The 20064-nt window shown below is 40.5% G+C and overlaps 1 long non-coding RNA gene across 1 annotated transcript in view; it reads left to right on the forward strand.

The window, feature by feature from the left end:
• The first annotated feature begins 11657 nt into the window (after positions 1–11657).
• Positions 11658–20064, forward strand: part of LOC109625304 (uncharacterized) — a 102564-nt gene continuing 94157 nt past the window's right edge. Inside the window, exon 1 of the long non-coding RNA XR_002202453.2 lies at positions 11658–12260. This is a non-coding gene — a long non-coding RNA (uncharacterized lncRNA). The remainder of the gene's footprint in view (positions 12261–20064) is intronic.

Genomic DNA, 20064 nt, shown 5'->3' on the forward strand with positions numbered 1-20064 from the left:
TTCCGCCCCATGTATCGACAATGAATTAATGGACTCCTGTAGCACTGAGCACTCAGCCAGTGAGTGGCACCCCATTGATTTCAAGGTGTACTCTTGCCCATACATGGCTTTCTGAATAACCCTTTAAGGTGCAGGAAGAGTGCTCAGACAGTCCACCGCAAGGATGAAGCTCTGTCTGGATAAATATTTCAACACTTGGACTTTGCTTATTGATTGGGGCAGTAATTTCCACACATGCAGCCCTTGGGAGACAGGCACTAATGATGCTGGTTCCACCATGTCCAGCCGAGGCTTTCCCACAAAGACGTACTCCCAAGTCCTGGGCCTGTGAATTATGGGATAAAACATTAACAGCTTCAGAAAGTGTTGCACGTTTCTTTTTTCCCTAGCCACGAAAAAAGTCTGGTGTCTCTCATCAACAGGCATCAGCGAGGGTAATGGCCTCCTTGGTTAGAAGCCAAACTGCCTGGTGGAACAAGATGTATGAAAGTTTTCAACACTTTTTGACACTGAAAATTATTTCCCCTGTCTTTTTTAAATGTAAAGTTGTGATTTGTTGGACTGAAAAGCTCCAGCCATTAGCACAATTGTATTTATTCAACACATTAGGGGCACACAGCAGCAGTTAAAGATTGCCGTGGAATATATCTCCTTCTCTGTTTGCAGGGGCAAACCTGAGAAGGCTGTTAGATTTCAGCCATGCTCAGTCTCACATTAGGAATATTCCTTCATTTCCTATTGTCTTGGAGCCCGTGGCATTGCCAGTGCTGATGCATTTGCCCAAAGCACTCCAATGGCTTGTCACTTTTCTTGCCTCTGGCAGAAGTACCACTCTAAATCCCAGTTGTTTGTATGCATGTCTTTGCCTGTGCCCGTCTAAAAGGGAGCTGTATTGGATTTGTGTGTCCCCCATGGGCTCCATAAAGAGTAAAATATCTCATGAAGACACTAGCCGCATGCTGCGAGGATAGCGGTTTAATATATGTTGCTGTGTCTCACATCCTCTGGGGTGATGAGGTGATGAGAGCTAGTTTCCCACCTGTGGGGCGACAGTAACAATTTGTGCTAACGCGAAGGCAAGTCAGCCCAACCTCAGCAGCAGGAGCACAGAGAGGGGGAGCACTGCTGTTACTCAGACGTGCTAATTACCTCTCCGGTAAAGTGTACAGTGACTTCCCCCCTTTTCCCTTGGCCTGGCGCCTCACGCCATCAACATAATGAGAACATAACTTTTTATTCTGAATACCTAAATATCTCCTTAAGTGATCGATAATGTGCATCATCATAAATCTTGTCTGGGATCGCCTGAAATTATTCCAGAAGTCAATACTGCGTGCCACAGAAGACTTGTAAGAGCGACTAATGGTGAGAGATAGCTGCCTTTGGGGAGATATGAGGGATATTCATGCATATGTATGGCGTAAAGTTTCTCACCCCCGAGCAGGAGTGAGACCGGGGTTGGCGCTCAACAGGCACTTCTGGGCCCGCTGTGTGGCATTGGGCCCAGCAGGAAGAGCTGTGTGGTGTCTGGTGGTGAGCTTGGCCGTGAAAATGCACCATTAATTCTTAACGCAATTAAGCTGGCGTTGAGAAGAGAAATTAAGAGAGCTCCTTATTTAGCAGACAGAGAAGTCTTTTTTAAAAGGGCATTAATACCGTGATTACTCAGATTTAAGGTAAATTATTCACAAATGGGCCTAATGGGAAGCAGGGCCACTGTATTCATGCTTAGCTGGCATTTCAGAAAAGTTTATTCTCCCTTGTTTTGCTTTTTATTTCACTTTGATAGGTTTCAGGTTGAACACACGAGGCATCCTTCTTTTTGCATTTGCTTTTATTATTTTTCGAATGGCACGACTGAAAGGGCGAGAGAGTCTTGTGTGGCTAATCAAGTAATAAAAAGCCTGTACTCTGTGATGGTTTTCAAAGGCTTGTGGAGCACGCAACTCCCGCTCTCCAGTGGCACCACATACGATCAGCCGCAATCATTACTCGTTCCTTGGAGTTGAACAGGGATTACCCCGCAGCAACTCCTGAGCTGTGGGTTTGAATTATGAAAAGGAAAGAGAAAAAAAAAGATTTCACAGAAAATCAGCTCGAGGTAGATGTGATTACCCAAATGAATTGACACTTGGTAAAAAAACATGCATGTGTGTGCATATAGTACTCAATAAGGAAATTCCATATATTTTAATTTGTTTTTGCAGAGAATAATTGAAATCCATTTATCATTTGTTGGTTTATTAATCTCTGAAAACAATCATTTGCACTGTGGCAAAAAGAATATGAAACACACAGGTTTTTAATGGACAATATTTTTTGCGATTGTGGCTCACTGTCATGCCATTTGTTAATATGATGAAGCAGCACTCTGTCTAACAAATGTGTTTGATGACTCATTTTTATCGCACATCATAACTGTACCCAATTAATCTTGTTAACTGATTCCTCCGCAATACCGAGTGAAAAAAAAATATCTGCATGCAGAGCTTCTCCTTCCAGAAAATTCAAAAATGTTTTGAATCTCTTTTTTTGTATTTCTTAATTTATTTTTATATCCTAGGTATTTGTGCTTTTTTTCATGACCTTTTCGTATCTCTGCTGTTTCGATCTGAAAAAAAAAATTACCCTAAACTGTCAGGACGAGACAGCAGGCAGAGCAGTGAGCAATTTCTGCTCCTTAGTATGCACATGGTATTGTGATGGACTCGGGGATACAGCTGTCGAGGCACCTGCAGGTTCATTTGCGAGCTCGCATTGAAAATCTCCATGGAATCATCTCAAACCTCTGATTGGACACCTGTCAGCCCTTCCGATTCACCAAACATTATTAAATTGTGGCTAATGATTGGTAAATTTCGGCCAATCACATGGATTGACAAGAGGACTCCATAAAGAGTGGAATTTGTGTCAGCACTTCAGCGGAAAAGGCGAAAGCTCAGTAAATTAGTGTCTGTATGGATAATACATTTGATCCTGATTAGCGCATGCAAAATGTCAGCATATTTCCAGAAACGCTGACAACAAGCAGAACATCCTCTAAGAGCAGTCAAAAGTTTTTGTATGCGCAAGGATTTCGTGGGCATAGGAAAAATATTTGTGTGTGTGTGTGTGTGTGTGTGCATACTTGTACTTCTATCTTAGTGAGGACCATTTTGAGCATAGACCTTACAGAGTGAGGACATTTTGCAAAGTGAAGACGTTTTGGCCAGCCCTCACTTGTTTGAGGGTTAAGACTTGCCTTTAAGGTTAGGGTTAGATCTAGTTTAGGTTAGGGTTCAACAGTTAGTTGAGATGTTGGGGTTAGAGTAAGGGGCTGGCAAATGCATAATGCCAATGAGTGTCCCCTCTAAGATAGAAGTACAAGAACGCTTGTGTGTGTGTGTGTGTGTGTGTGTGCAAGAGAAAGACAGAGTGTGTGGGCGTGTGTTGTGTACATGTGTACAAGGCCTTTGTGATAGCATGTTCTGTGACTGTGTGTGTGTGTGTGTGTGTGTGTGTGTGTGTGTGTGTGTGTGTGTGTGTGTGTGTGTGTGTGTGTGTTCTCCCGTCCCAGAGGGAGGGTGCCAAATAACAGGCCCTTTTTGACAGGCTGGGACGCTGAGAGCTGTCAGCCCCCTCGCCAGGCCTGGGATGACTGGTGAGAAAGAGAGAGGGAGAGGAAGTGATAGATAGAGAGAGAGAGAGGAATAGAGAGAGAGAGGGAGCGAGACAGGGGATTGGGGGGGCACCATGTGTTTAGACTAATAGGAGGCCAGCGTTCAGCTCCTGCTCCAGCAAGAACAGACAGTTGAAATCTCTGGGCAGTTAGCACAGCGCTCTCTCTCAAAGATTTCCTGTCAGGCCATGTCTATAGGAGGGGAAGAGGTTCTCAATAGCAAAGGGAGGGAAAAAGGGGATTGAGGAGGAGGGGGGGGGGATCAGCACCTGGAAAAATTGTCTGCTTTCGTGAGAATTGAGCGGTCTGAATGGAGAACTAAAGTTTGGCTTGACAAGGCACACAGGCTCTCTCTCAATAAATTTGACGATTTAAATCACAAAATATAGACGGAGCCATTTACAAGAACATTATGATATTTGGTGTTAATCAGATACAATGCAGCAGTTTAAGCCTCCACCCACTGGCAAACTTTGAGTGGAACATATGTGAATTAAATAATTTTGCGCATCTTTATTAGGCACAAAATCCAATGGAAGTTATGAGCAGAATTGCTGAGAACATATATAGCTTTTGTTGGCTCAAATTCTGTACATCAGATTATCATACAGCATTTCTTCCTCTTATGACAAGCACACTGTTTTCAGACATGTTCTGAAGTCTTGATATTCTCTTTAAATAATCTGGAGGTGGGAACACAAATGTCCAAGTCAATTGCCGATATTATAGTTTTGTGGTAAAAGATTTCCCAGTGACCCCATGTGAGAACACAGCAGGATATTGCACAGATAATTCATCGAGGGCGATTGAACGTGTTGATGACGTATCTAACATGATAGACGCAAAAACAAACAAACAAAAAGAATGCAAACATCTAGGAAAAAATCTTGGAATAAGATTCAAGAGTTTTAGTGATAATGGCCAAGGTCGTTGTTGATGTGCTGTAAATAAAAACACCTGATTTCTGCAGCCTGAATTCCTGAATCATGACCTAAAATAAACAACATCCCTCACCTGAACACTCCAGAGATTTTTCTGTTGTTGTGAATTCAGAAAATGTTGATAGGCAAACTCCACAGAAAGTCTGCACCCCATTGTCCAGACATTTCCTGATTTTCATGTCTGAAAAAGGCTTTAGTTGTCTGTAGCAGCATTCAGGCAATTCTATGAGTGTCTTTTACTGATGTACACACAGGGAGTGGGAATCAAAGCTGAGTGTTTTATATGCCAGTGAAGCGTCTGCGCTCTGCCTATAACCGTGCCTCGTTTTTCCTCATGCAGTCGCTGCTTATTTGCACATATTAAAACTAACACCGTCTTTGGATTGTTTATTCCTCCTATTACATGTTTACAAAATGCTGTGGTTCGGTCGTAAGACATCCTGACAACACTGACCTTAAGCCCATTATGAAGCACTTTTCTGATTTCTAAATATTTAATTGCATCCTGTTATGTAAATGACGCAAGACTCAAATATGAATTATAGCACACATTGTGAACAACAGTGCTGACGTTCTCTGGTGACTCTCATTTTTTCATCTATGTATAATTGAGGTATTATGAAGACACGGATCTAAGGAAGAGTTTAGAAAGCCACAGAACGGCAAAATAACACAACTTAATTCAAGTAAAATGTCAATATTACCATAAATTGCTAATTTGATGCTTTATCTCCAAGTATAAAATCAGGGGTTTTTACATAATGAATGACTTGCAAGGAATTGCAATCCTGAGGCATGATCTTGAATGCAAATATCAACAAAGTGTTTCCTTGTTTTGGCGGAATGAGAGAAAGTGAGCTGCAGAGGGATCAGGCAGAATTAATGTAGAATGGATGCGGTCAGCTTCATTTGCAGTCATCTCTCCGCCAAGGCTACACGGACAAATGCATTTCATCCAATTAGCAATGCCTGCTAAGGAACATGTGTCACTGGGTATGTGAATAGAAAGGAACACGACGTGTGCTGATAGCTTAAACATACTGTTGGCAGGAGGACGTGACTTGCAGATCACATAATACTTTAGATTAATTTGAGTTGAAGTTAATCTGATCTGGAGATTATAGTAAGCCATAATAATGGCGCCCGTTTCCTGACAGTGTCCTTCACCCTTGACCCATTAGATTCCTTCCTAAGGCGTGAGTCATGCAGTCAGACCTCATTGTGGCTTGAGCAATAGTATGCTCAGGATTATGTTCTTAAGATTTCATCTGATAATCTGGCTTCTAATAACTGTTAAATTATGATGAGTGGCAGTATAAACTGGATTTGACATGTTAATAAATACATATTTACATTAGAAAATAAAGTAACTTTCTACGAGATAAGTTCTAAGTTTGTGGAAACTGTGGCTACATTTCTCAGAATTACTCCCAACAAACCATAAACCCACAATTCCAGGTTCATCGGTAGTTCCACTATTTGCAAATTGTCAAACTGATTTGTAATGACCGGCAATAATTATCAACTTCAATTCTTTTCTCTTTACAGAAATGCAGCGCGACGGCTGCAGCAGGAAAAGCCATAGATGATAAACGTCCCAAACGAGAAAACAATTAACATACTGACCCATAACACCGACAGCCTCGCCAGCTTGGCACTGATGCACTCCGTGGTTTGTCAAACCCGTAGCTCTCCGTTCGGATGTGCCGGAATGTGTCTCCGCTTATTGATTTGTTGAGGGGGACCCTTGCCTGGGGGTTAATACAACAATTTACTCTGGACTGCCTGTGGATCTGTTGCCATGATTTGTTTGGTGAGTGTTGTCAGCCTGCAGGGTTTGGCGCGCTCTTGCCTCCCTGTTAAGTGGGAAGATGAAGTGAGTTCCCCGGGAGCTCCATCATTTGCCTTCCATAGTAACTCTGTTTAATAAGTCAATGGAAATGAAGGATGGCTCAATGCACCATGAATTTGTTTTTTGACACATCACCCTCACTCAGTTTTGATTTTATCTTTTTTTTCGATCTCTTCTTCGAGCCTCATGGCAAAATCCCATTTCTGTAGCGCTTCCTAAATATCCAGTGTCAAATGCACTTCAACTCTTAAATTTAGCAAAGTGCTGTTTTGTGGAATTATATTTTCACACTCCATAAACACCAATTTACAGGGATATACTTTACACATATTATCTCTTCATCAAATTAACCTTTGCTATTCTCACTCTGCCTACACAAAATCTATTAGTGCTGTGAAAAACAATAAATGATCACTGCTCATGACAAAATTTATTCCATTTCTGTAAATACTCTGGATTATGTTCTCTGAGAGGAATAAAAAAAGATGGCATGTACAGCCTGTCTTGTGGTAATATTGCTCATGGTTTTGATTTACAGCGTGCTGTTTATACCATCACGTTCATTCATGTCTCCACCTGACATATTTTTGTTCCACAGCAACCTCTGTCTCTCTACCTCTGCCATTTCTTTATATCTCAAGTGTCAATGAAAGCAAGACGACATGGCGTATAACGAGGATTATATTTAGCCATTTTCTGTGTACTGCCTCTCCAAAAGTTTGAAAGCACGCTGCGATCTGTCAAAACAAAGAAAGCCCTATTTTTCAAACACGCCCGCATTCACACAAATTATTCTGTCCTGTAGGAGATTTGGTTTTGGCCGTGTCATGCGAATCATCAATATTCAGCAGTTTTTGGCCTGCCCGTCCCTGCTTAGTGCCAATAATGGAGAGCAGAGTCGAGTCAGATTTTCACTGGATTGTGTTGAACTAAAATATTTCTCAGTAGCGTGCCTTTAAATGAGAGCAAACCGGTGCCGCTTTCCTGCACAGTGAAATAAAAATAAATGCTCCTGCAACTACTGGAGCTGCATCAAGTCTCCTCGTACTAAATGATGGCATGAGAAAAAGACCAGGTTGGTGGAACACAATGTGCTGTTGATCCTGAGATGCCATGAAGCTGCTTTTTTTCACCAAATAGAGGTGGAACCATCTTCCAGGCAGGAAGCGTCCCCTCCAATTTAAACTTTCCCTTTCATCAGGATAACCACTGTTTCGCTGTTGTCCCCTTGAACAGAAGCAGAAAAAGACAGGGGGAAGGAATGTGTGCTGGCAGGTATGATTGTACCACGGCACAATGTTATCATCCACACACAGTTTTGTTGAACATTTGGAGAAAATCATTTTGCTCCATCTCTGGCCGTCTGCTGGTCTGCGAGGCAGCTGTTGGGAGAATCGCCACCTGGTGAGCAGCCTTGAAGTACACTTTGAGGATTAAATTATTCATTCAGGGTGGCAACATATATCTAGCTTCCCTGAGACCGTGGAGAAGATTTTGCCTCCTGCAGCTCAGCCGGACAGTCTTTTAGCACATGCAGCTTCATCCCACTTGATGAAAACACAGACGTTTCACTAAAGTCTTAATGGACAAGACTAAGTAATAAAACAGAGCATTTAGTCTCCCTCAGTCAAATTGGAGATTGTGATAATGTTTTATGATTTGTGGCCTTTCCAGCATGTCTTAAGGATGCACCAGTTTTTTAAAAATGATTGTGTCCACCAGGAGGCTTTGAATCCTGCTTCAATAAAATTCTTAAGAAGGATATCCAGCTCTAACATAAAATATATTTCAATCGTAATTTCTGATTTTTACTGGGGCTACGGCACTTTGGAGATAAATCCTTGTGTGTTCACAAAGGTTTGAGGCTGCAAATGGAAAAAGCAATTTAGATTTTATTAATAATGTGGATGACTGACAGGAAATTAAAATGGTCTTGGACTGTGACAAGGAGACCACTGAAGAAAAAAAAAACAATTGTGCTGTTGCTGGATAAGTTTGCTCGTTCGATGGTCTGCTCGTCACCGAGTGTCCTTTTCTTTGTCAAGAAAATGTCACTACCTGCTCAGTTTGTAAATGAAAAGCGATGCCATCAATATTCTTTTATCACAGAAAAGGTAGAGCCTCCATTTAAAGAATATATGTTGTTGCTTTTCAAGAGTGAAATGGTCAAAACAGGCATTTCTTGTTGGGTTTTCACAAAATTTCTTAAAGTACAGGTTTGTCAACAGCAGCAATATTTGTGTAGTGTTGCACATTTGATCATAAGTCAATCTTGCATAAACCATAGAGGTGTATATTATATCTAGTGACTTAGATTAATTTAAATGATTGTATTAGAGCAGGATATAGTATATTTCAAGTGGCATAGCTGAGATGTTTCAATCATTGAAAAAAGTAAATCTGTGTTGTTAAAATTAGAATTCTTTTCTCTACTGAAACACCGAGTGCTACAAACACCCCATTAACTAATTATGACAGCACACTGCATGTTGCTTTGATGAAATAAATCAAGAAAAGTTAAACAGAAGGCACAGAATTGAATGTAAACAAGCCCTAATCATTTCTCAGTGGAGAAGCGGGAGTTGTTTGAGAGAGATGCAGTTACACAACACAATCCTCCACACTGTGATGATGTCTCTGAGCGTGAGCAGCCTTCCCTCATTGTGTCAAGATATACAAACTGACCTGTCACAGGATTTCCTGGTTGATGCATCATTTGACTTACATCACTGTGTGTTTTGTGAGCTCTTTCTCTGTCGCATTTTATTCTCTGTACTGTGAAGAGAGGCAGAATGGAACCTGCAGTTAGCTTTGTGACTTTATCTTCACTAACACAATGGTCTGCCACATAAAAAGTGTTAGTCTGACTCAATACACCATAACTTTCTATATGCTGAGACAAAGCCGAGGAAGTAAATTTACCGAGTATTACTTGTCCACCAGAACAAAGCATATAGCACCTTTTTAGCCTCACCATTTCTAAACAAGTCCTCCAAACTGAAAAACCATACATCTTTGTTTGTCTCTACCCCCTAATACAACTCACAGGAGCATGCCAGGAACTGGTTCTCCGTTCACACAATAATTACCACGGCTGCAGAAGTTTGCCTAACAATAAAATGTAACTCTAGGTTGTAATAAGCCGCTTGCACAGACAACCTCTTGGCTCATTTTACAGGGGGATAGTCTCTTTCTGAAACAGGGTTTAGTGCCTGCTGGCTGGTTTTGTTCTCATGGGATATATTACCCTGTATATGGTAAAGCCTATTATGTAATCTTCAATTTTCCCTTTTCCCAATTTCTAAGATTTAAAGACGGTCTCCATTTCATTCAGACAATGTCAACGTGCTCTTTCTTGTTACATTTATGATCGCGCACTGCAATGCAGATGTAGTGCTGCTGCTGAAACTGCGCTCAGATTGACCAGTAGCACCGCCATCATATTCACAATGCCCCAGATCTCTCGTAGATGCTATAGTCTCTCAGGTATATGCAGCTTGAGGCAACGTCCATGTGGCACAGATTTAATTATGTTCCATATTTAGACGTATTTTAAAGTGATTTGAGGGACAAAAGGAGACGACGACAAAGTCCCTGTATTCCAAGATGAAGTACAGCTGCAGTCAGCAAAGGAGATAATCTGGTTGAGTAAGCTTACTACTATCTCTGTGGCTCTTGACAGCCCCAGACAGGTCTCCACTTTTAGTAATTAAATTAGACAGTCATAGTTGGCTGCCAACTTTTTTTTTTCCTGATGACTGCAGATGAATCGCAGCCCCCTGAATCACAAAAGGAGTCAAACAGACCCTCCTGGCTGGTAATCCTGGATTCAGAGGCCGTTAGGAGTGTCCGTCCTCCAATAACATTTATAGTATGAGATGGACACGTAAGGCGCCATATGTTTCCAGATTCCTGCAAAGCTTCCTGGTAAGGGGGAATAATTCGACTTGTCACATCTGCTCACGGACGAGTCCAGCAGAATTTATCACTAATTCAAGTGGTTTCTAAACTGTTTGAATTACGACCACGAAGGCTGTACTTTCCACCATAATCTTCTTACACCACAGCAGACAAATGTTGATCCAGGGAGGAAGTGGCCAGCGGGACCTATGATCACTCTGCATTGGAAGTGGGGGCCATTTGAGTGAACTAAGCGAGGGTCAGAGAGAATCGCTGAAGTGGTGGTTATCCTGCACATTCAGATTATGAATTATTCCATTGATAATATATCCTTTGGTCTCTAAGAGGCACACACAGTAAATGTCTAAGAACATGTGGGAAATGTTATCGAGAAACTCTTCAACTCTTTTTCAGGAGTAAACAAACAACTAAAAGAATTCAAGAGCAAAGGCGAGAATAAATCCAGCTCTATATCCCACAACTCAGTGAAGAGAAATAAAGATAAATAGATAGATAGATTCAATAATAGTATAATACAGTATATTGTTGAAAGATTGTAGAAAGATTATTAAGAATATTGACTGGATTTAATTTGTATGCATGTTCTGTTTTAATACCACTGCCTGAATTTAAAGACTCAAAAAATGGAAGGAAACTTTGACAAATTAAAAATATTGCTCAGAGTTTAATAATCATATTTAGGCTAAATAATCATCCAAGATTTTCCAAAATGGCTGCAGAAAAACAAGTGATGAAGACTTATTTGTACAATGTTTTGAAGTCTGTGAATATTCCCAATCCACGTATGTTTGAAAGATGGCAGTATACAATACTGACATCTAGGCTAACTAAGAAGCACTTAGTCTTTTACAGTTTGTCATGATGCCTTATGTATTTTATGTACAGCACTTTGCCCTCTATCTTCACCCGAATCAACATCTGCACACATCGAATAACTGATTTAACAATTATAATTTTTGCACTTGTTAGATACTGGAAACCAGCAGGGATAATTCAAAGTGCACTGTTGGACAGGGGGGCATAACAATAATGTGGAACGCAGGTGCAATGAATGTGAAAAATGTTACAGGAAGCAACAAAAAGGCTAGAACAACATCTCAAATTTGGGGGAAATATTTTTTTTATTATTATTATTATTATTTTTTTTATATTTTGATGATCTCCCCTTGCATTATTTTCTCCTTTATCAGCATGTGTTCCTATTTTACTTATTTTTCTTTCTTGTGTGATGTGTCTGACATGTGTTAATCACAGAAAGTCAATGTCAGGCTAATGTCCATAAAACTTTAAAATGCAAAAAAGAAGAAAAGGTGACAGGAAGTTGAAAGGGAGCCAGCATCTTAACGAAGTTACCTGAGGGTTAGCTCACTTAAAAACAAGAGTGGACATGTTGGAGGAAGATAGGAGACAGAGAGACGAGGACAGAGGCTCCAGCAGCAGCAGAGACAGACAGTATGAACCGGGGAGGGCGGAACACTTGAGGAGACATGATCCGGAGACAACACACTGACTGAGGATGCTAACACCTGAGCGGCTAGCAGGCGGCTAGCTAGCATCGCTCAGGTGCAGCAGCTAATTAGCGCGACTCCTCCAGGAGCAGCGGAGCTCCGGACCACCGTTTACCCGCCTCTGGGTGACTCCGTGCGGGCTAAACTAGACCCACTTTCCCCTTACAGAGCAACTCAGTGCACTCTCACAAGAGACATGCATCCATTAGTGAGTGCGTGCTGTGATGTGCATCTGCAGGGAAGACGCTGGACTTTTATTTCAAGGTGTCTGACTTCGTGAAGCTGGAAGGCCCAGTCTGCACAGCTGGCTCTCTGAGACGTTTACCTGCGAGTGCACATGGCGGCTGGAGCCACGTTGGCCGCCTGCAGCTGTTTAAATGGTGAGCAAAACTTTTATTTATTTATTAATCTCTTTTATTCTTCACCACTGGCACTTCTGAGCGTCTGTTGTGCTGTGGATTAATTTGCAACATCAAACACATCTGTCTGCCTGCCCACATTTTATCTTGATGGCTGCTGTTCATGTGGTTTACTGGATGGGACAAGATGGACTGTGTGAGGGGCCTGTGTTGATGCTTGGTTTCATTGGTGTTGCGTTGGTCTCAGTATTCTCAGACTCATCCATCTAAACTATGTATTATCCCCGCAGCTTGTGTGGTTATTTCATGTCTCATCCACAATGTTTCACTGGCACAGTTGTTTTAATGTCCCTGCAGCTGTGGCTGTAAAACTAAAAGTAACAGGGACAACCGTAACAGTGGATCTGGTTTCCAACCAGCAAAATGCAGAGGTTTAATCAACAAAACTTTTGGTTTCTTTACAGGGTACTGTCACCAAGTTTGTGACTTTTAACCCCATTTATTATTTTCTTTTTTTTGTTCACTGCTCGATTCAAATGATACTATACAAGTGGTGGAGAGTCGGGCGAGACTTTTAATTCCACCAGACAACACTGTTGAGTTGAGAATTCTTATTTACACCCATTTTCTGTGCGGTATGTGCTGCTCTTCCTCTCATTCACAGTCATATGAGCTGACAAAGATTAGTTTACTTGTTCCTTACAGTGGGTTCATGTTGTTGATTGCTTATCCCGTGTGATTAATGTTGGGTTTGTGTAATAACCAGGGCAAACACAGACTGCTCTTTTAGAGGGTCACAGGATCCTTTGGAAAGATATTTAAAAAATGTATGGTGCTGTTTCTTCTTAATTTTGTTCATAAACTGAATAATTGAAGGTTCTTTATCTTAATGTAGTTTTGAAAAATTACAGTTTTGGGAAACAAACAAAAATCATCTGTCTGCACAGATGATCCACATTTGATGAAATACACAGTATGTGCAAACGTTTTTATTTCATGAAGGTTTTTTCCTTTTTTGTTTCCTTTCTGCCAACACTGGTTTGATTTATTCATTGTTGATACGAAATAACATGCAGGTAAGCTCTGATATGTTTAAATTAGCAGATAAACTTTTTCCACAGTTAGAATCCTCTTTTTGTGACATGGACATATCACTTGTAATTCTCCTCTGAATTGTGTGTGCACACATGCTTGTCTTCATGTGTGCTCCTGCTGCTGTGTGCACTTTTATGAATGCACACATATGTATGCACATGAAGCCTCGACACTGTCTCAGTTCAGTGTGAGTATTGGACATGGGCAATTCCCCCGAGGCAAGGATCCGCTCTTCACCCAAACAATGAGGTGCAGCTTTTGCTCTCTCAGTGAACGATGGGAAGCAAGCCCGTTCAGGAGGTCAGCTCCGAGCTGTTGACATTGCTCCCTGGTTGCCTGTAGTTCTAGGCAGAGCCTCATTATCACAGGGTCTGCTTGGAAGAGAGTGGGCTTCGTTAGGAAGCAGCTGTCAGTGCTGAGGGGGCGAAGGCAAAGGGAAAGAGCAGATAAACTAGAGCCTACTCTGTGGTCCATCCATAGTGGCGCTCAAGGGTCAGTTGGCTGCAGTGTTCTTCCTTGCATGTGTGCCCGTGTGCATGTGGGACTCTGGCATTCGAGTGTCATGTTTATCTTGCAACAAGTACTGCAGTAGTTTCACATGTTACAAGTCTTCTTGTCAGTGTTTTGTTCCGGTCATGGACCTGCTGTCTCCTAGAATAAGCATTTTTTTCTGACATATCTGTCTTTTTAAACTATATTGTTTTATGTTTTACTTATACACTGAGGGTACAACAGGAAACCACTAGTCAAGATGCTTCCATTTTGCAATCAAAAATGTAATACTTTTACAAATGATGAAATTAGCTAAATAATACAAGTGAAATGTTGAGTAGTTGAAAAATGTACATGAATTTCGGAATATCTCAATTTTTCTCATGTTCCCCTTTTGCCATGATAAGAGAGTTCACTCCAGCTCTGCAACTGAGGTGCTATTTTGGCCCAGTCTGATTTGACAGTGTTCCAATATCAAGACTCCTAGTTCTTCTTAAAAGTTCAGTGTGTAGAATTATGTGATATTTAGTGTTGAAATTGCATGTTGCAGCTGAACACCCCTCACCTCACCCTCTCCTTCAAAATATGAAAGAGAAACTGTGGTAGCCTTCAGTTGTCATAAAAACTCAAAAGATGAAGAAGGAAAACTACAATTCATATAATTTAGATGAAACCAACTCGTGAAAACATCATGAGGATTATTCTACATTAAATTTCTGCCAAGAGTTCCTTTCACCTAAATCTTACACACTGGGCCTTTAAGTCTTCAAGTTGTTCTTGTAAGCTTCAGTGTGGCAGTATGAAGAACTGAGAGCAGGTGTCCAGCTCCAGAGTTGGTGAAAAACGTCTATGCATGAATATGTCCACCACAATGCCTCACTGTCTGATTTAGATACTCTGAGGTATCATTCCCCCTCCTGTTCATCTTCATACACGCATCCTTCTGTTACTGCCATAAATCTCAAACTTGAATTCATCAGTAAACTGGAACTTTTCCAGTCATCCACTGTGAAATACTGGCATCTCTTGTTTGGCCTCGTCTCCCCTCTGGGGAAGTGCTTTTTGTCCTCTGGGACTAAGCTCACACTCTTTTGATAGTACTTATGCTGATTATTCTTTATCTGACAAGTTCTGTATCTGCGATGAAGTTGCTCTTCTGTCTCTCAGGGAACTGAGCTTGATGTATTGATCATCTGATAGTGTAGCCACTTTTGGTCTCCCTGATCGTGCTTTGGATACAACTCATCCAGTTTCTGCAAAGTCTTTTAGACGTCTGTGTAGTAGCCTCTTGGAAACCTTTAGTCTGCCATGACCTGACACTGAGAAAGCTCCTCTGTGCTCTGAATAACAAATTGACTTTTAACTTTTTCACTTAGTTCAGATGCCACTGTCACAGAGATACCTAGTTAGCAATGATCTTTTATACATAGTTATGTTATTCAATACCCCAGATTAGCTTCATTTGATTGCTAACATAAATAGTGCAGAATCATAAAGGAGACATGTTTTTTAAGTTTTCCTGTATGTAATAGGTCTGCAAAGTAAAAAAGTTGGTGATGAAGGGAACACCTCTCCCCCACAGAAAATGTGCCTGATGCACTTGAAACGCCTCGTCTACATATTGAGATGTGTTGTCTTAACATTAGAGGTTTACACCTTCAAATAATAACCTGGTTATGAGCATGAAATTTTTTCTTCAGTTTACGTGACATAACCTCATGTTGACATTAATAAATCATTTACACAAGAACACACGCAGCAGCTTTGCTGGTTCCAATATGGCATATGTCTTGATTTATTTTTGTGGCATTGTTGCTTGACTAAAAACTCACTCATCCGTGCCATGTTCCCAAATATCTTTTTCAAAGAGAACAAAGTTTTGGAAAGTTGCAAGTGGAAAAGAGTGACAATAAAAGGATATATCTGAGGAAATGACAAAGGAAGGAAAATAATGAGAAATATAGACAGCCGTTTTTAAAGTATGAAGGGAAACAAAAACAAATGTATGGTGGAGGTCTGCCGCATGTGTCAAGTTTCATGTCTGTCACACTCAATCAGTGACCAGCGCTAATGAGATGCTGCATGCTGCTTGGGACTGGAGCTGGAAAACTGCTGTTCTGGTGCACATTCGAATCTGGGGAATTCCAAAAATCTAGCATCTGGTGAAAAACGGAGCAAGCCTCTGTGGCACAGCGGTCATTAACTTCAGGGATTTACTGAGATTCGATACCCTGTTGAGAAAAAAGTTTCCACACTGATGAGAACAGTTCTTCCAACTTGAGCAATTTTCTGCCCAGCGTAAGCAACATGAGTCAGGAAGAGAAGCTGCCAGTGCCTTTCTATTAAGAAATGTAATGCATATTAAATTATGACATACAGATGTAGTCTAAGTGTTCGGGCAAATCAGTGGAAGAAAATTGAACCAATTCGATGTTGCTCAAGGAAAGTTGAGACATGATGCACCAAAAAAAAAAGAGTTGAAACTGTTAAAACCATTATGATGTTGCGTCTTAAAAATATTTTTTCTGTACTTGGAGAGAACCATTTTATTCAGTGGTGTATTATACAACCAACACCCCACGCCCCCAGCTGAAAGTATGGAGAATGAATGCACTACTTTTCTTTGCGTGAGTGGTCCCACTGGGAATCACACCCTTAAGTCCTCATACTGTTTGCAGTGTGCTCTGCTGGCTGATGTATATCGAGCCACACTGACATTACCAGTTTCAGATTTGAGTCATGATTGACAGCTGTCACAAACCGATATACTGACAGGAAGATTCAGCCATACAGGAGTGTAATGATAATATAAAATATCGGGGCACCTGCCTTCCTGCAGCGGCCACAGATTTCTACCCTGTTCTTCTTCCTGTTCACACTAAATACTGTCCTAACAATAAAAGTTTAAAAAGCCAGAAAAAGATATCTTTACAAAAACATAACTTTTTATCAACAAGCTGATATCAGTAAAGTGTCATTAAATATAGAGCTGAAGTTATAATTCTAGTGACAGCAAATTGTGGCGATGAAAGATTAATTGTTTCAACAAATTTTCAGGCATAAATGTCGAAATTAATGACTTCAGGCTCTCAAATATGAGGATCTGATACGCTCTTTGCAATACGTGATATTAAACTTAATGTCTTCAGTTGGCGACTCTTAAGAAATAATACGCAAATTGATATTGAAAGTAATCATTAGTTTCCATCCCTATTAAACCACATATCTCCTTCTGTGGAGTTAAGGGTTTGGGTGCAACATGTGAAAAGTCAGTTTTGTACATATTTAGACAGTAAAGTGAAATTTAATATGCTTTACACTGCTGTGAACTTACAAATGCCCAAAAGATAGATGCAAAAATACAAAGAGATGCATTTTAATTTTCAGACTAAAGGAAGTGATTTTTTTTTTTAAAAAGTTGCTTCCTACAACGTAATTATAGAAATTGTTGTGATGAGACAATTTTACTCCTTTGATTATGACTCAAAAGCCAGTAGATTACAGTTCACCCAGGGCCTCACCAGTGAACACAAACACAGCACTGACTTGATTACATTTCAACCAGGGTAATCCCTCAGAAGATAATGACTGGCCCAGGAAGCATTTACCATTGTTGTAAGACCAGTCGCTCAGTCACTGAGCCACTGATGCCCAATCGATGGGGATCTTTAATAGCAATTTCCAGGCACCCTGATGTTATTGATTTCAGTCGACAAACATTTCACTTTGATCATTATGATCCCAGGCTTGCAAAACACTTCCTGGGGCTTCTCCTCATGAGAGGCTTAAAATTGGTCTTAAGATGGCAATCCAACAATGGCTACCACATCGACTATGTCCATCCATAGCACAGAGACAAATTCAATCGTATCTGAGGAAATGAACAAACAAGTTAAGAATTGACTTTTTAGTGGCAACTGTTTTTGCATGTCCGTAGAATTCATCTCCTTCTCCAACTCAAAAACTCTGTGCCATTTCTTCAAATGGTTCATTATCTTCCCATGCACCCTTTGGGTAGCGTTATTGTTCAGCCAGTGTTACGTGATAAGAGGAAGAACACAGAAGGACCTCTGGAGACTAATTAGAAGTCCTCAAACTTAAAAATCTGTTCAAAGTCTTGTTGTTGCCAACACACGAGGCAGTGACCCAGGGTCTCATTTAATGTTTCTAAGTAGCTATTAATGTTCTTTGGGTTATGTTAGGAGCTAGGGGAGGTGCAGGAGCTGATGGATGAGAAACATTAGATGCCCGGCAGGCAATGAACTCTAATATAATACAGTCACATGGCTATTTTCTTTCTTTCTCTTTGTTGAACTTCATTACATTTCTCTTTGGTTGAATATGTTTTTGTTTAAATAATTTATTGTTCCCTTTCTTTCACGTTTCTCTTAAGAAATCAATCAGCGGCAGTCTTCCCATAGATCAGCATTCCTTATTAATGTTAGATCTTTATCGTGCCAGGAGGACCAACAGCACTGCTGCTGAGACTGCTCATGATTGACATTTTCTCTAGATAAGAGTATTTATCTTCTATTATTGTCCAGGGGAGGTCCCACAGCTGACCATACCCTGCAGTATGGACAGCTGTGGGACTGTGTGTGCAGTGTAGCCATGCAGTATTCATGCTTCCTCATGAAAGGAAAAAGTTTGTTTCTTAAGGGAGAGAGGAAGGACTGCATTGAGCAGAATAATATGGGATGAATGAGGGCTTTTGAAAAGGTGATATGCACAAAGTGACCTTTAAAACTCACCCTTTTTTGCATGATGTGAGAGGCACACACAGCAATGAGACCAATATCCCCCCTCCAGAGGACACTGGATATTAGAACCATCCACCGCAGCTGACAGTGATGACAGTATACATAACAGCGATGGAGCAATGCCACTTTAATCATCAGAATTTGCATTTCTATTACATAATTGGAAAATTTAGGCCTTGAAATGCATGACACTATGCAAATGTAAATATAAAAAAATAATGAGCCTTGTAAATCAAAGGTTTGTTTTTAAAGCCCAATACCAGCTACCAACACTGAGTGAAAACCATGGTTAGGGTTTAATTTAAGCATCTCCGATAACTTTGATTTCTGTCTGACGAGTACCAGATTTTTAAAAAGACAACTTCCTCAGACAAATTGGTTTAATAATAGTGTTATAATGTCACTATTGTCTGGGCTATACAGAACAAGCAGGGGTGGCCCTCAAACAAGACAAAGTGCAGCGATTGAGAAAAGAAGTGCTCTAATGTTGTTCCGAATAAATTTCAAGACAAATGTCAGCGCAGTCATTAATTTTACAGAGTTTTGCTGCCATTGACAGTGGCACATTATCTTAGATGCAACACAGCCAAAATGAAAAGCTGAGGAGTAAGATGTGATATATGACTGAAATAAATCCTATTGGGGAAATGCATTTTGAATGAGATGACTGTAACTGCATTTGACACACTTCATTTCATCCTCATCTGTCAAGTTTAGCCTCAAATGATGGTAGATGTGCATAGCTTAATGGAGGAGATGTGACAACTTATAAAGTTTGAACACTGTCTGAGAGACTCCAGGTCACTCTTTTTTTCAGGGACAAACTCAGTAGTGTTTAAATCCCTTTTTGGTCACTGAACTGCAAAAGTTTAACTAAACTAATACAATAATTTTTTATGATATCTTTCTTCTGTCAAGAATGACATGAATAAAAAGCTCTTTTTCTATACGGTTACTTTTTATACTGCCCTCAAGGCCAATGATAAAACTCTTGCATTACGTCATTCACGTTATATTCTCTGGATAGTATTATACAAATTAGTCTATTTACCATATTTATGTGTACTTTAATTCCAGCTAAGTTGGGCAGTGTAATGAGTTTTGCTGTCATTTAAGGTTGTTTTTATCTTCTCTGCTTTCTGTTTTAGCCACACACACATACATACATACACACACACACACACACACACACACACAGAACAATAAAGTTTTACAACTGCCTTATATACGTATCTTAAACCAGGGACAGACGTCCCGATAGCAGTGAAAGTTAGTCCTGACCAGAAAAGTGGCGGCTCTCCTGCTCTGCATCCGCCCAACTAAGGGCTAAGGCCATCTTGGCTGTCAGAAAGGAACTATTCCCCCCTGCCTTCACAAGACCAGTATAACACATCAACTTCATACAGTCTTTCAGCACTCTGAGTAAAAAGAGAAACCAAAGCTCACATAACTTTGAATTCCACTCTGAATGACTGTAA

This window comes from Paralichthys olivaceus, chromosome 3 (genome assembly GCF_024713975.1).
Source record: "Paralichthys olivaceus isolate ysfri-2021 chromosome 3, ASM2471397v2, whole genome shotgun sequence".
NCBI lineage: Eukaryota > Metazoa > Chordata > Actinopteri > Pleuronectiformes > Paralichthyidae > Paralichthys > Paralichthys olivaceus.